Source organism: Otolemur garnettii, unplaced genomic scaffold (assembly GCF_000181295.1).
Source record: "Otolemur garnettii isolate 467f Iridium unplaced genomic scaffold, OtoGar3 scaffold00014, whole genome shotgun sequence".
Taxonomy (NCBI): domain Eukaryota; kingdom Metazoa; phylum Chordata; class Mammalia; order Primates; family Galagidae; genus Otolemur; species Otolemur garnettii.
In genome coordinates this window covers 14,519,839-14,533,107 of record NW_003852409.1, presented here as the reverse complement: position 1 = coordinate 14,533,107, position 13,269 = coordinate 14,519,839, and the positions used below count along the sequence as shown (strand labels likewise).

Genomic DNA, 13,269 nt, shown 5'->3' with positions numbered 1-13,269 from the left:
GCTGCAACCAAAAAATAGCCAGGCATTGTGGCGGGCGCCTGTGGTCCCAGCTACTTGGGAGGCTGAGGCAGGAGACTCGCTTGAACCCAGGAGGTGGAGGTTGCTGTGAGCTGTGATGCCATGGCACTCTACTCAGGGGGGTAGCTTGAGGCTCTGTCTCAAAAAAAAAAGAGCAAAAGAGATTAAATGGGGAACCTCATCTGACTTTGGGGGGTGATTGAGGATTTCCCTGAGGAAGTAAGATTTGATTAGGTCTGCACAATGAGAATGGGTTAACTCTATGCAGCAATACCCGGTGTGTGTGTGTGTGGATTGCAGAGTCATGGAGGAAATGAGTAACAGAAGCAGAAATGGAGTGCTGGAAGTGAGTGACAGGTAGAAGGAGGTCTTTGATGAGTTGGCATTTTTTTGTGATATTTAGTGGCCCTTCCTGTTTGTGACTCTCCCCGCCTTCACTTGACAAAGTCAGATAGGAATAGAACATATTTTGGTGGTGGGAGGAGATGGCTGTAGATGTTTAAGTAGTTTTGTATTATAGCGATATAGTACATTGTTAAGTAATCATAGCATTTATTGAAGGCTTTCTCTGTTTTAGAAGCTGTGCGTGCATATTTAGGAAAAGTTGCTTTGTTTAGGTTAAAAAGATTCTCTGAGATGGCGTAATTACCAATGCATAGTTACTATGTATAATTTGTTCAGAAATTAGAACACTGAAGTTAAGTGCTGGCCAGTGATTAGGTTAGTATTTTGCAGCTTCTGATTGATTTTTAAAATAATGGTAGGAATTATTGCTGTGCTAGGATGTATTTATTTATTTTTGCCATGGTAGGACTTTAAGGTTCATTCCCTCTCCCTCCCCTGCCCATGGGGCCCTTGACAGCACCCAGCGTTCCAGGCTGTGGCTTCCTCGTCTTAAAATAGAGGACTCAGAATCAGTTTGCACAGATCCTTCTCCCAGTCCTTTCATCCTGCAGCTGTATACTTTCTATTTTCAACTTTGCTCTTTAATCTTAAAGACTTGACTCCACCCGTGAGCTACTTTAGTCAGATGAGCTCAGGCTAAACTTGGGAGAACTCTAGGTATTCCTGGGTCTGGTGAGGTTAGGTTCAGGTGGCGGCACTAACTTCGTGATGGACAGCACTGCTAATGCGTCTTACAAGGTGGAAGAATGGGCAAAGATTGGAATTTTCTTGAGCAGGTCTTTAAGACTTGAACATTATCATTTGTAGTTTGACCACACTTGAACTTAATTTTTTTTTTATCCTTTCAGATTCAGTGACGATGGAAAAAATCCTTTGTTTCTATGCTGAATGCTTGCTTTGGCAAAATGTGTGGTTATCGGACTTATATAATATTCCTCATTTTATAAAAACCCTCTGAATGAGGGTGATGTTATTTTAAAGAGATTTAGAGAGCTAAGGAATCACATAAAGGACAAATTCTGTTTTAGTGACTATGCTAAGGAATATAGGGAATGGGTTTTATGTGGAAGGGAATGTAAAGTACTTGATGACCCAGATTTATTGAGGCATAATTGACAAATTTTATTAAGTTATATGTGTAAGGATTTTACATGCATATATTTTGTGAAATGATTACCATAATCAAATTAATATATCCATCACCTTCTTTTTTTGTGGTGAGGACACTTAAGATCTACTCAAGTGTACAACACAATATTATTAACTATAGTCACCAGGCCATGCCTTAGATTTCCAGAATTTACTCATTTTATAACTGAAAGTTTGTACCCTTTGACCAACATCTCCTTATTTCTCCCAAACTCAGCTTTTCTTATCCTCATATTAAATCTGTTGATTCAAATACCTTAAAATGTTATTTTTTTTCTCATGCAGAATATTCAATTTCGGCTGGGCCTGGTGGTATATGCTTGTACTCCCAGCTACTCAGGAAACTGAGGCAGGAGGATTGCTTGAGCTCAGGAGTGTGAGGCCAGCCTGGGCAACATAATGAGACCCTATCTCAAAAAAAAAAATCAGTCTTTTAAGTTCACTTATTATAATATGCATATTCCATAGTACTTATTTTTGTTGAAATTAGGGATAAAAGACATGACATTTTTTATGTTTGTCTGAACTCTACCTAATTCCTCATTCGTAATATTTATTTATGAAGTCCAGGTAATGGGATTTCACTTAGTGTGCTTTGGTACTGATTCATCAACTTACATTCCTTTATTTGCTGTTGAATATCTTCTCCTTAAGCTGATTACTGTGTGGAAACCATCCAGGACTCCAGGCTCCTGATTTGGGATAAGGCAGGGGCTGCTCACATAGGCATGGCAGTTTGGGATCAGACTAGGTATAAGTTCAGGCAGGTAATAAGCACAGGTGTTGCCCAAGGCTAGTACTAGAAAGGGGTTGGAGTCATGGGGTTAGGTTAGGTTCAAGTCAAACAAAACAGGGAGTGCTCATAGTGCTCTGATGCCCTGCCTAGAATTCCAAGAAAAGCAACTAGATAGCTCTAGAAATGGTATAGGAGAAATTTAATTTTTAGATTTGGAAGTATCAGTTAAAGTTCTCTGCTTGTAAGGGGCTCTCAACACTCAAGCAGGGGTTTGTTACCATGAATTTGGGAAGAAGTCCTGCCATCTTTTATAGTATTTGGCTACCTTAAAGTGGAGAGCCGTGAGTCACCAATTCTCATCTAATTCAGGGATTAGGAACATTGTTGAATACTACTGTTTTTCTAGGAGCAGGAATTAGGCCAGGTTTCATGTCAAAATATATTATTTTGTAAGAGATTTACTGTAAAATATATTTAACATTTGCTAAAGATGCAGTTGTGGTCCCCCAATATTCTTATGTTGAAACCCTAAGCCCCGTGTGACTGGGTTTGGAGATTGGGCTTTCAGAAGGTAATTATGGTTAAATGAAGCCATAAGGGTGGGGTACTAATCCAGTAGCATTTGTGGCCTTACAAGAGGAAGATAGAGATCTTTGTCTCCCACACATATGCACCAAGGAAAGGCTTTGTGAGCACAGAGCAAGAAGGCGCCTGTCTGCAAGCCAAGAGAGATTCCCCCCCAAACCAACCATCATCTTGGTTTCCAGCCTCCAGAACTATGGCAAAATAAATTTCTGTTGTTTAAGCCATATAATCTTTGGTATTTAGACATAGAAGTCTAAAATGACTAATAAAACCTCCCATTAATTTTGACTAGGAAGAAAAGTATTGACTCTGACCGGTAGCTGTCATGGCAGAAGCTAGTGCCCTGCTTTGGGCTTATTCTGATAAATGGAAAATGTAAAGGGTCATTTACCTGCAGACTAATTTCCTTTTTCCTTTATCCCATTTTAATGGCAGAATAACTCAGTGGGTAAAAAATTTTCCGTAACACGTCTTAAAGTGTTTAAAACTATTCAACTCACTTAAAGGTATTTTTTTATGCTTAGCATGTTCTTAAGTGTTTTCTAAATTATCTTTGAAACCATATATGGCAATATTTAAATAAACCCACTTGTATCTGTTGTTCTTTAATGAATATATTTTTCATTTCATCATGCTGGTTTTGTGGCCTGTTCCATTAAGAAGGTCTGTGTCTATCTACAGGTAGCAAATTGTGTTTTTTCCTACTTTTTTTTTTTTTTAAACTCCTGCTTTTACATGCATATGGCAATATAGTTTAAATATATTTTTAATGGCCTGATAATAATCCTTTAAGTTGTCAAACTATGTATTCAACCATTGTCCTATTTTTTTCTTTTTATTAAGACATATATACAAAGATCATGAATACATTTATGCATTTGTGGTACCATGTGTTGATTTTTTTATACAATTTGGAATGCTTACATCAGACCAATTAACATAGCTTTCACCTCATTTACTTAATTATTGTGTTAAGACATTTATGTTCTATACTTGATAGATTTGACTTGTACCCTTGCAATATGCTCCATAGGTGTGGTCCCACCATTAACCCTCCCTCTGTCAAACCTCCCTCCTCCCCTCCCATCCCCTTCCTCTTCCCTTCTTCATCCTGGGCTATAGTTGTGATCTATCTTTCAAAAGAAAGGGTGAGTAATTATAAATTGGTTTCATGAAAGTGCTGAGGACATTGGATACTTTTTCTTCCATTCTTGAGATACTTTACTAAGAAGAATATGTTCCAGCTCCATCATCCTATATTTTGATATTTAGTTTTATTTCCTGTTTCCTTGCTATTTTAAAAAACATTGCTCTCAACAGCTTTCTGTGTAATTTCTTGGACTAAGAGTGGGATCACTGATCTGAGAGTAATATCATTTGGTTTTCAAGAAGATTTAAGAAGGTTGTTAAAAAAACTTTTAACTTACAAAAGTAACACCTGTATGTGTTCATTGTAGAAACCAATGAAAGCTGTAAAGAAGAAGAAAAGTAACCATAATGCCCACCCAGACATCACCATGGTCAGGTTTATGGGGAAGTCCCTTCTAATAGTTGTTGAAAGTTTACTGGGTACTGTCAGAATCCTGTCTTTCTCTTAGTAGTATATCATAATTAGGGGTGACCTTAATTCCACTTAGCTGCTGTTGCAGTGAACAGTGTTGTGTGCAAACAAGCCCACTTCTGAATTTCCAGTGAGTTCTGTTGTAGATTCCCCGTAACAGAATCTACTATCTTGAAAGCCTTAAAGGCAGGGATGGTTTCTATGGCTAATGACAGAAATGAATGGATTTATTTCCAACACAATTACCACAACACTTCATACTGCTACAGCAGAGTTTGAGAAAAATTTGAAGACAGAAATTAGTTTGAGTGAAATATCCATCTGTAGAACCTGGAAAATGATATGGTGCCATGGGAAACTGATAATGCTTGGTCCTGGGTCATATTTACTGGACCTCATAGGTAGGTGCTGCTCTCTCTACTCATCCATGCTTTTGCATTCTGATCGAGAACCTTTTCCAACAAGCTTCCCTTGTTCTTCCTGTGCCCTTTGCATGCATTGACTTTAATATGCCCTGAGAAGTTTTGGTTTGTAACTACATTTGCTGTATTAACTGGTGGTGGGATATTCTCAGTGAGTATGCTTCTGTGAAATAACTGGGTAAGCACTCGAAAATGGAACAAGTGGTTAAAAATGGATAGCAAAGAATTAAAAACTAAACTGTGCTTGTAGTTGTGCTTATTTAATGTGTATTCCTTATATTAATCTCCCTAAACTTAGATTTTTTTTCCAGATGGCATTGCTGTTACACCCAGGGACCACTTGTGTGCTTTGGGGAAATAAAGTGAGTTTCCGTAAGATGTAGTTTCGTAAGAGGTAGTTAATTTACCATGTCCCCCATTCCTGGAATTGGTCACATGTAATACAGTGATATTTGATATCTAATTAATGATCGTTTATTAGACTCTGGAGATACAAAGATGAACAAGAGAGAGGACTTTTTTGGAAAAAAACTAGGGGTGGGGACTAAATTAAAATTCTGTGTGATAAATACCGTGTTAGAAGTTAGTGGCATTGTTTATTTTCCTACTGAATACAGTGAAATTCAGTAAGCACAAAAAGGAAATGTAGAAAGAGGAAGAAGAGCCTGACTTGAGGCAGAGACCAAGACCAAAGATCTGCCTCGGGTTCTTATCTCGGTATTAGAAAAGGGCCACGTGTTTTGCTCTCTTTCCTAGCAGTTGACCCAAAGAGGGTACACTATCAGCTGTGTGATCCAGAGAGCCCACACTGTTGCTGAATATAGCCAGTGACAATGCCAAAGCTTATCTAAGAAAAGCAATTCTGTGAGAGCCAAAGCAAGACAGTTGAGACCAATATCTCTCTGCTGGCTCTGTCCAATATAGACATTCCATATTCCTTGTGGGATGATGACTAGATACCTTTTAGGATATTGCCTGTGACTATTCATGCAAAAGAATATTTTTGAGAAGTACTGAGTAGCAGTGAGTTCAAGGTTATATATCTCAACACTGCATCCTCTGTAGTCAGGCAAGTGTCAGCCCAACTGAGCATGAATAAGGGTCAGCCTATGAGCACAGGTATCCAGGCTAAGGGAAGATGCGTAGACATGTTCAGGAGTGTTTTCACTTTAAGGAGTAGAAGGAAGAGCAATGAAGGCTCTGACATTTTATGCCTTCAGCCAGTCTGGAACACTGGTAGTCTATGTGCTACATGAATTTGGCCTCACTTGTTTTTTATTTGTTCAGGACAAGGCTTTAAAAGATGACATAGACAGGCATTATGATTGGTCCCAGTGCTAGCATAGTTCTATCAGTGTGAGTTTAAGATCTGTTTTCAATAGACACTTTGTGTATTTATGATTCCTTGTTGGTCCCTCTGGGTATTTGTTATAGCTGCCACTGTATGGTCACAGTATGTATGAGTTTCAGAGCCAGTGACTAATTTGGGTGGGGACGAGGGTCATAAAAGACTTCATGGAGAGGTTGGTACTGGAAGGGGGAGTAGGTATTTGATAAGAGAGGGGGGTTCCCAGGAAGAGTTGAGTGCATATGCACAAACATTATATGTTAGAGAATTCTGGAGCAGATCTAAAGTGCTAGAGCTTAAGTAATGTGGGTTATAGCCTAAGCGGGAAGTCGCTGAAGGGCACAGTATGCTGCATGTGAGGAGGCTGGACTTGAGGAGTGGGGAACCATGGATGGGTTTAAGACGGGTCATTGCCATACTAGATTTCTGTTTCAGTAAGATTCTCCAGACAGCCAAGAATAAGAGTTGCAGGTGAAAGGGACTGGAATATCTGTTTTTTCCTGTAAGTTATTTTAAAAAAAGGTTGTTATTTTTTTTTTCTAAATGTTTTCCCCAAGTACAAAAAATATTCTCAAATATATATTTGTTAAGTTAAAAGGAAAATAGGGAAGAGACAGGTAGAAGGAATGTCAAAACAAAAACAAATTATTTTTTGTTTTACAGAAATGATAAATGCTGTGGTCAGTCAGCATCACAGAAAAATCTGGTCATCTTGGGTTAGGCCAATTGAAAAAATTACCCATAATTACATTATTGGGAGTTGTCCACAACCTGTTATTCCAGTTCACTATTGCTGTTTTTAAATCCAGAATTAAATAGCTCAAAACAGCAATTTGTGTCTTTCACTTGACTGTAGGTCAGGAATTGAGGAAGGGCTCTGCTGATACCAGCTAGGGTAGGGTGGGCGGTAGAGAGAGTCTCAGATTAATCCTTTGCACGTGGACTTCACTGAAATAAGGGAGACAGTGGGGTATGACTTTGTATCCTTTATCTACATCTGTTGAGATAATCGTTTGCTTTTTCTATGATTGACAAATCATAATTATATACACTTATAGGTACCATATGTTATTTTGGTATATGTATACAATGCGTGTTTAAATCAAGCTAATTAGCACCCATCACGTCACCTATCATTTATATGGTGATTATATTTGAAATTGACTCTTATTTTGCAATAGCCCATCTATTATATTTATATTATATATGTATTATATATGTTTATATATTACATATTCATACATATATTATTTCTGTTCACCCTGCTGTGCACTAAGGCCTCAAAACTTAACAATCCTCCTGTCTGTCCGGAAGTTTGTGCCCTTGGATTAACAGATCTCCATTTCCTCCCCCGCTCCCAGCCTCTGGTAGCCATTATTCTATTCTCTAATTCTTTGGGTTCAACTTTTTTAGATTCCATGTTTAAGTGGGATTATCTGGTCCTGGACTATCTTCAAAGAGATGATTAGGCAGTGACAGTGGGTCTGGAATTATAGCAGTCACAGTGGGTCTGGAGCGAAGAAGGATGTTTAGGAGGAAGCGATGATACGTGAGTAGCTAAGATAGACGAGGGAGAGGCAGGAGTAACAGGGAATGATGGTCATGTTGTTTAGGAAGATGAAGAAGTGAGAGAGTAACGAGGGCATTAGAAGTGACAGCAGAAAGTGACTTTCCCACAATTTTGGAGGCTGGGCTTGGTTTCTCTTTTTGCCTTGTAGGTGACCATCTTCTTCTTGGGTCTTCACATGGTCTTTCCTCTGAACCTGCCTGTGTCTGACCTTCTTATAAAGACACCAGTCATATTGGGTTAGGCCAGTGACCTCATTTTAACTTAATTACCTCTTTAAAGGCTCTCTCCTCAAATGTGGCCCCAATATTATAAGGGACTGGGAGTTAGGACTTCAACATAGGAGTTTCTGGAGGACTCATTTGTTCAGCTCATAATAAGGAGGATGAGGAATTTGGTACCTGTTGAAATGCTACTGGGATGTGCAGGGGGACCTTAGACAGTCCACAAACAAGCTTTAGATTTGCTATCTAAACCCCAGGGGAGGTGGTGGCCAGGACTGGTGTTATACACCTGTAATTAATCCTAGCACTTGGGGAGGCTAAGGCAGGAAGATCACTTGAGCCCAGGATGCTCACTTGGGGTTGGAGATGAGCTACGATGATGACACTGCATTATAGTCTGGGCAACAGAATAAGACCTTGTCTCAAAAAAAAAGTCAGAGTGGGTAAAGTTGTCTTTGCCAGTGATACCCCACCTGGGCTTATTTTAAGACTCACCGGGAGGAGCATTTGAAACATACTGTGTACAGGGCCTCTACTTCACACCAGTTGACTTTGTCTTTGAAAGAGGGGTCAGAGAAGACACCTGGCTATTCTAATGTGGATCCAAGAGGGGAAGAAAGCACACGGTGACTCAAAAAAGCTTGTGAAGACTGGTCTAGGGGGATGGGGGAGGAGCTAGAAAAGAGATCTGTAAGAAGAGCCCAGCTCGTTCAGCTGTGGGTGATAGAAGGAGGGGTGGGGTGGCACTTGGAAGGGCTCCTTGCCTGTTGTCTCCTGACTTGTTCGTGATGGACATGCAAACTGTGGACTTTCTTCGAGAGGATTAAAGGCTTGGAAAAGGTACTGTGAGAAGTGGAAGAGAGTGCAGAGAAGTGACAGTATCTATGGCTGCTATTTTTGGCTTGGCCAAGATGAGAATGCCTTGATGACATTCTTGATGAGAATGCCTTGATGACAGCCTTATCTTGTTCTTAAGTTTTCTCCATGGGGCCTCTGCAGGCTATGAATGAGAGCGGAACAGGGAGCTTGGGGTTTAATCAGGACAGGGTGTTAAAGGGTAGGTCAGCCGAAAGGGTGGTGGGAGGTAGTAGGCTACTGGGAGAGGAACCCACAGGGCTGATCATGATATTTAGGCTGGACATTGTGAGAACTGCACTTGGATAAGGGTGGTGAACAAGGAAGAATGGAGGGGCAGGAACTGCTAATTTGATGTCCAAGGGCAGAAACAGCTGCATGGATGTACAGTTCTAATTAGGGGTTCCGAAGTGTCATGTGGCATTTCTGAGGGACGAGGGGCTAGCTGAGAAAACCACTTGACAGATGAGACTGTTGGGTATGTTGAAATTACCCTTGATCGTGATCGGCCTGATGACTGAGTGGTTTGCTGGAAGGAATAGAGGGATGGGAGGGGGCATTTATTATATAACCTTTCAAGTTCCTTTCAGCCTCGTGATTTAACAAAATGTCATTTTTTTGAGTCACTGTGTCCTTTCTTCCTCTCTGGCCTTGTTTTGACTTTGAAATCAGAAGATAGAGCAATCTGGAAGATACATCTAACAATCCCATTTTTATTGATCCTCTTGTAATTGTAAATGTTTGACAGATTATGGCCTCTTTTAATGCCTTTGGAATCCATCAACGCATGTGTCATAGAGTTCACGTGAGGTGAAGTAGTACCTTGGTCAGAAGATGCTTTGCTGGATATCCCTGAATTGTCTCCACTAAACAGATGGCTTCTAAGGGCTGTAATGGGCAATTAGGGTAGGAGAAGTTACTTAAGTTCTTTTTAAGGTAACATTAATTGGATTCATCTTTTGCCACATAGTAAGGGTCATGGTTATTACGTTTACAATTTTGGGTTTGGCATTTAACCTCTTGATTTTGGATTGACTGGTCTTGGGCATTTTCAGATTTATTAATAGTTTTGTGGGAGGATGTTTTGTCTGCAGCTTGCATCTGTATTTAGAACGGGAATGTCATTCTTCTATGAGCACTTTTTGCCTTCATTGTTAGAAAACAGTCTTGTTATGTGGAAATAAATTCGGTTGTCATCCTGGAATATATAAAAAAAAGACCCTTGAATTTTCTTTTGTCATTATTGCATCAAATACAGATGTCAACACCTTTGATTTTGAGTTTGCTTATTTGAGGGGAATGTTTTCTATAGCATATAAGGCCTGATGGTAACAAGAAAATTTGAACATTGAACTTGTAAGAGTGAAATTCTAGAACTTTCATAGAACTGCAGGCTAAATTCAACTGGTCTGCCCAATGGAGTCGTAGGAATTCCTCGTTTCATTGCTTAGGAATTTCCTTCCTTTGTTTCCTTCTCTTTCCTTGCCTTTTCCTCTCTTCTTTCTTGGCAGATTTCTCCACATTGAAGTTTCTTGATTTTCTTTTACTCACTTCAAAAAATCGAGTATGAATGAATAATTGCTGTAGGCCACCATTGCCCCAGTTCAGTCCCCATCTAAGACTCGGCCCCTCTCCTCATCCTCCTGCCACATCCCTAGGGTACTGTTTTCTTCTTCAGGGGATGAGCTTGGACTGGAACAGAAGATGTGATTACCAGCATCTTGTTGTAATCTCTGCTTTACCATTAATTGAAACCAATCCAGATTGTTCGAGTCAGTTCATTACTGCCTTGTGGACTGCCAGGAGATTAATGGTGTGCGCCTGTGTGCATTTGTGTTTTTTAAAGCAATAACAATTTGACAAGCATGGGATGAGGTATTGGTTCTCACCTTTTACTGTATATCAGAATCACTAGAGAGGTGGGTGCTTATTTAATTTTTGTAAAAAGCCAGTCAAGTGAAGCAGTGGGAGTGGAGAAGGCACAAAGGATTCGGTCGCTGGTTGTGATCAATCAGTTGTAAACACCACTATGGTGCAACCAGCCAGGTGTGTATTTAAAATGCAGAATCTTGAGTCTGCCCAGAGTTTGTGATTCAGACAATCTGGGAAGGATCCAGAATACTGCATTTTTTTTTTTTGGAGATAGTCTCATTATGGTGCCCTTGGTAGAGTGCTGTGGCCTCACAGCTCACAGCAACCTCAAACTCTTGGGCTTAAGCCATGCCTCAGCCTCCCAAATAGCTGGGACTATAGGCGCCTGCCACAAAGCCTGACTACTTTTTTGTTGCAGTAGTTGTTGCTGTTTAGCTGGCCTGGGCTGGGTTTGAACCCACCAGCCTGGGTGTATATGGCTCGTGCCCTATCCACTGAGCTATGGTCACTGCCCAGAATCATGCATTTTTGACAAATTTTTGTTAAAATTTTCTGTCTTGTGACAACAGCATTTTTCAAAATTGGGCCTACTTGAAATGGCTATTATGCCAAATGATCCCGGGTTTTTTTTCTTTGTAGTATACTCTCTAAACACCTCAGATCTGAAATTTAAAGTAAAAGCAAGTGAACAGCCCCCATTCCCTTGATGTCTGCAGCAGCACCTTTCTTATAGATTCACATGTATGTGGCCAAAAGGAACAACTCCATGTTTCCTAAAAAGGCTTGGAGAACATGTATGGGGGGCTCTTCTCCTTCCCTTTGTGTTCTTCGTTTTGGTGAGTTGCTGGAAGATGGTGGAGGGACTGTTCAAAAAGGCATTCCACACAAATGTAACCATGGCAAACCTAGAAGAGTCTACAGGGTTGCCCAGTGTGCTGTTGGCATTGTTGTAAACAAACAAGGGCAAGATTCTTGGCAAGACGATTCATGTTCCTAGTGGGCATGCTGAGCACTCTGAGAGCCAAGACAGCTTCCTGAAATGCATGAAGGAAGCCAGAGAGAAAGAAAGGTACTTGGGTTGAATGGAAGCGCCAGCCTGCTCCACCCAGAGAAGCTCACCCTGTGAGAACCAATGGAAAGGACCCTGAGCTGCTGGAACCTGTTCCCCTGTGAATTCATGGCATAATAGGTGTAAAAAAATAAAAGGTCACCGTACAAAGTAAAAGAAGAGCAAGTGAGCTGTTACGTTTCACTATATTCAGAGCTGTTAGTTTCACTGTATTCTGGGCCGGTCAGCCAGCAAGGGTGCGTCCTGTGTTTTGGGCCATCCTTTAAAAATAGAAAGTGTCAACTCTTCTGGTCTCAGTAAAGAGCGGAAAGGAGTAGGAAAGGATCTGTGAAATAGGAATTATGAGAAAGAGTAAAGAAAGAGAAAGGTGATCTGATCTCTTATCTTCACTGGCCTGATTAAAGTGTTTGAAGGATAAGATCCAGTTTGGTTATGAAAGAGTAGCTGGGCTGTAATGATGGGGTCTTTCAGTTAGGATGATTTGAACTATCGATCCGTTTAGGAGACTTTCTAGCAAGCTTTCTACCCAAGGGTTGTATAGCTGGCCCTGGATGGTAGTGAGCGTCCCATTACTGGAAGTGTTCCAGCAGCTATTACAGAACATAGATTTTGCAGGGATTAAAGCACTGGATAAGCAGGAGAACTAGATGACCTCAGAACTTTCCTTCAAATAGTGAGACGCTATAAAGTTTATGAACAGCACCCTTAAAATAGTTTTAGGGCACTATAAGACTCTGAGGCTGAAGCAAGACTAGTTAAACTATCATTTGTCAATTGATGATTAAAACCGAACACAGACACACACACACCACATGCGTTGGGCTCGTGTATGATAATGCCAGGACAGTTTTGGGTTGCCTTTGAAGTTTATTATTTGCAGGTGTAGAAGCTCTTAAGTTTTAGTTTGTAATATTTCTAAAAGCAAAGTGCTCTGTCCAACTGTCTTTGATGATTTGATGTTTACACACACTGCGTCTGCTGCGAATTTGGAAAGCACTGCAAAATAACTCTTTTAAACATCAGAGGAATGCTGGATCGAATAAATTAAGTTTTCTCCTGATATTTGGGATTCTTGGTCTTTGGCTAGGGATCTGCCTTTGGAGCTCTGTTTCTGGAGGAAAAGGGAAAGTCATGACATTTTGTGCAACTAGGCAACGTGAGGTTTTCCTATCATTAGCTAATAATATGCAGGGTGGCCCTATAGTCCGTGTGCATTTTAAAATACTGTGCAATTTAAAATTGCACACAGACTTTCGGGCCACCCTGTATATTTAAAGTCACATGGAAATGTGTTGCCTATGGTCTGAATTTTTATTCCTAAATAGAGATTAAAATCTGTGGTTTCCAGTTCAAGGGTATTGTACCCGTCCCCCCCCCAAATTATGTATTTGATGTGGGTTTTGATGTCATTAAGGAAAGTGGCAATCAATAGCCAAGCTTTATCAACTTTGTCCCCTT

General features: G+C 40.3%; 1 protein-coding gene across 1 annotated transcript in view; it reads left to right on the top strand.

Annotated features, from left to right (window-relative positions):
* The first annotated feature begins 5,202 nt into the window (after positions 1–5,202).
* The window catches only part of LPAR1 (lysophosphatidic acid receptor 1), a 146,732-nt gene continuing 138,665 nt past the window's right edge, over positions 5,203–13,269 (top strand). Inside the window, exon 1 of the mRNA XM_012802345.2 lies at positions 5,203–5,238. The gene's annotated coding sequence lies outside the window, so the exon portion shown is untranslated. The remainder of the gene's footprint in view (positions 5,239–13,269) is intronic.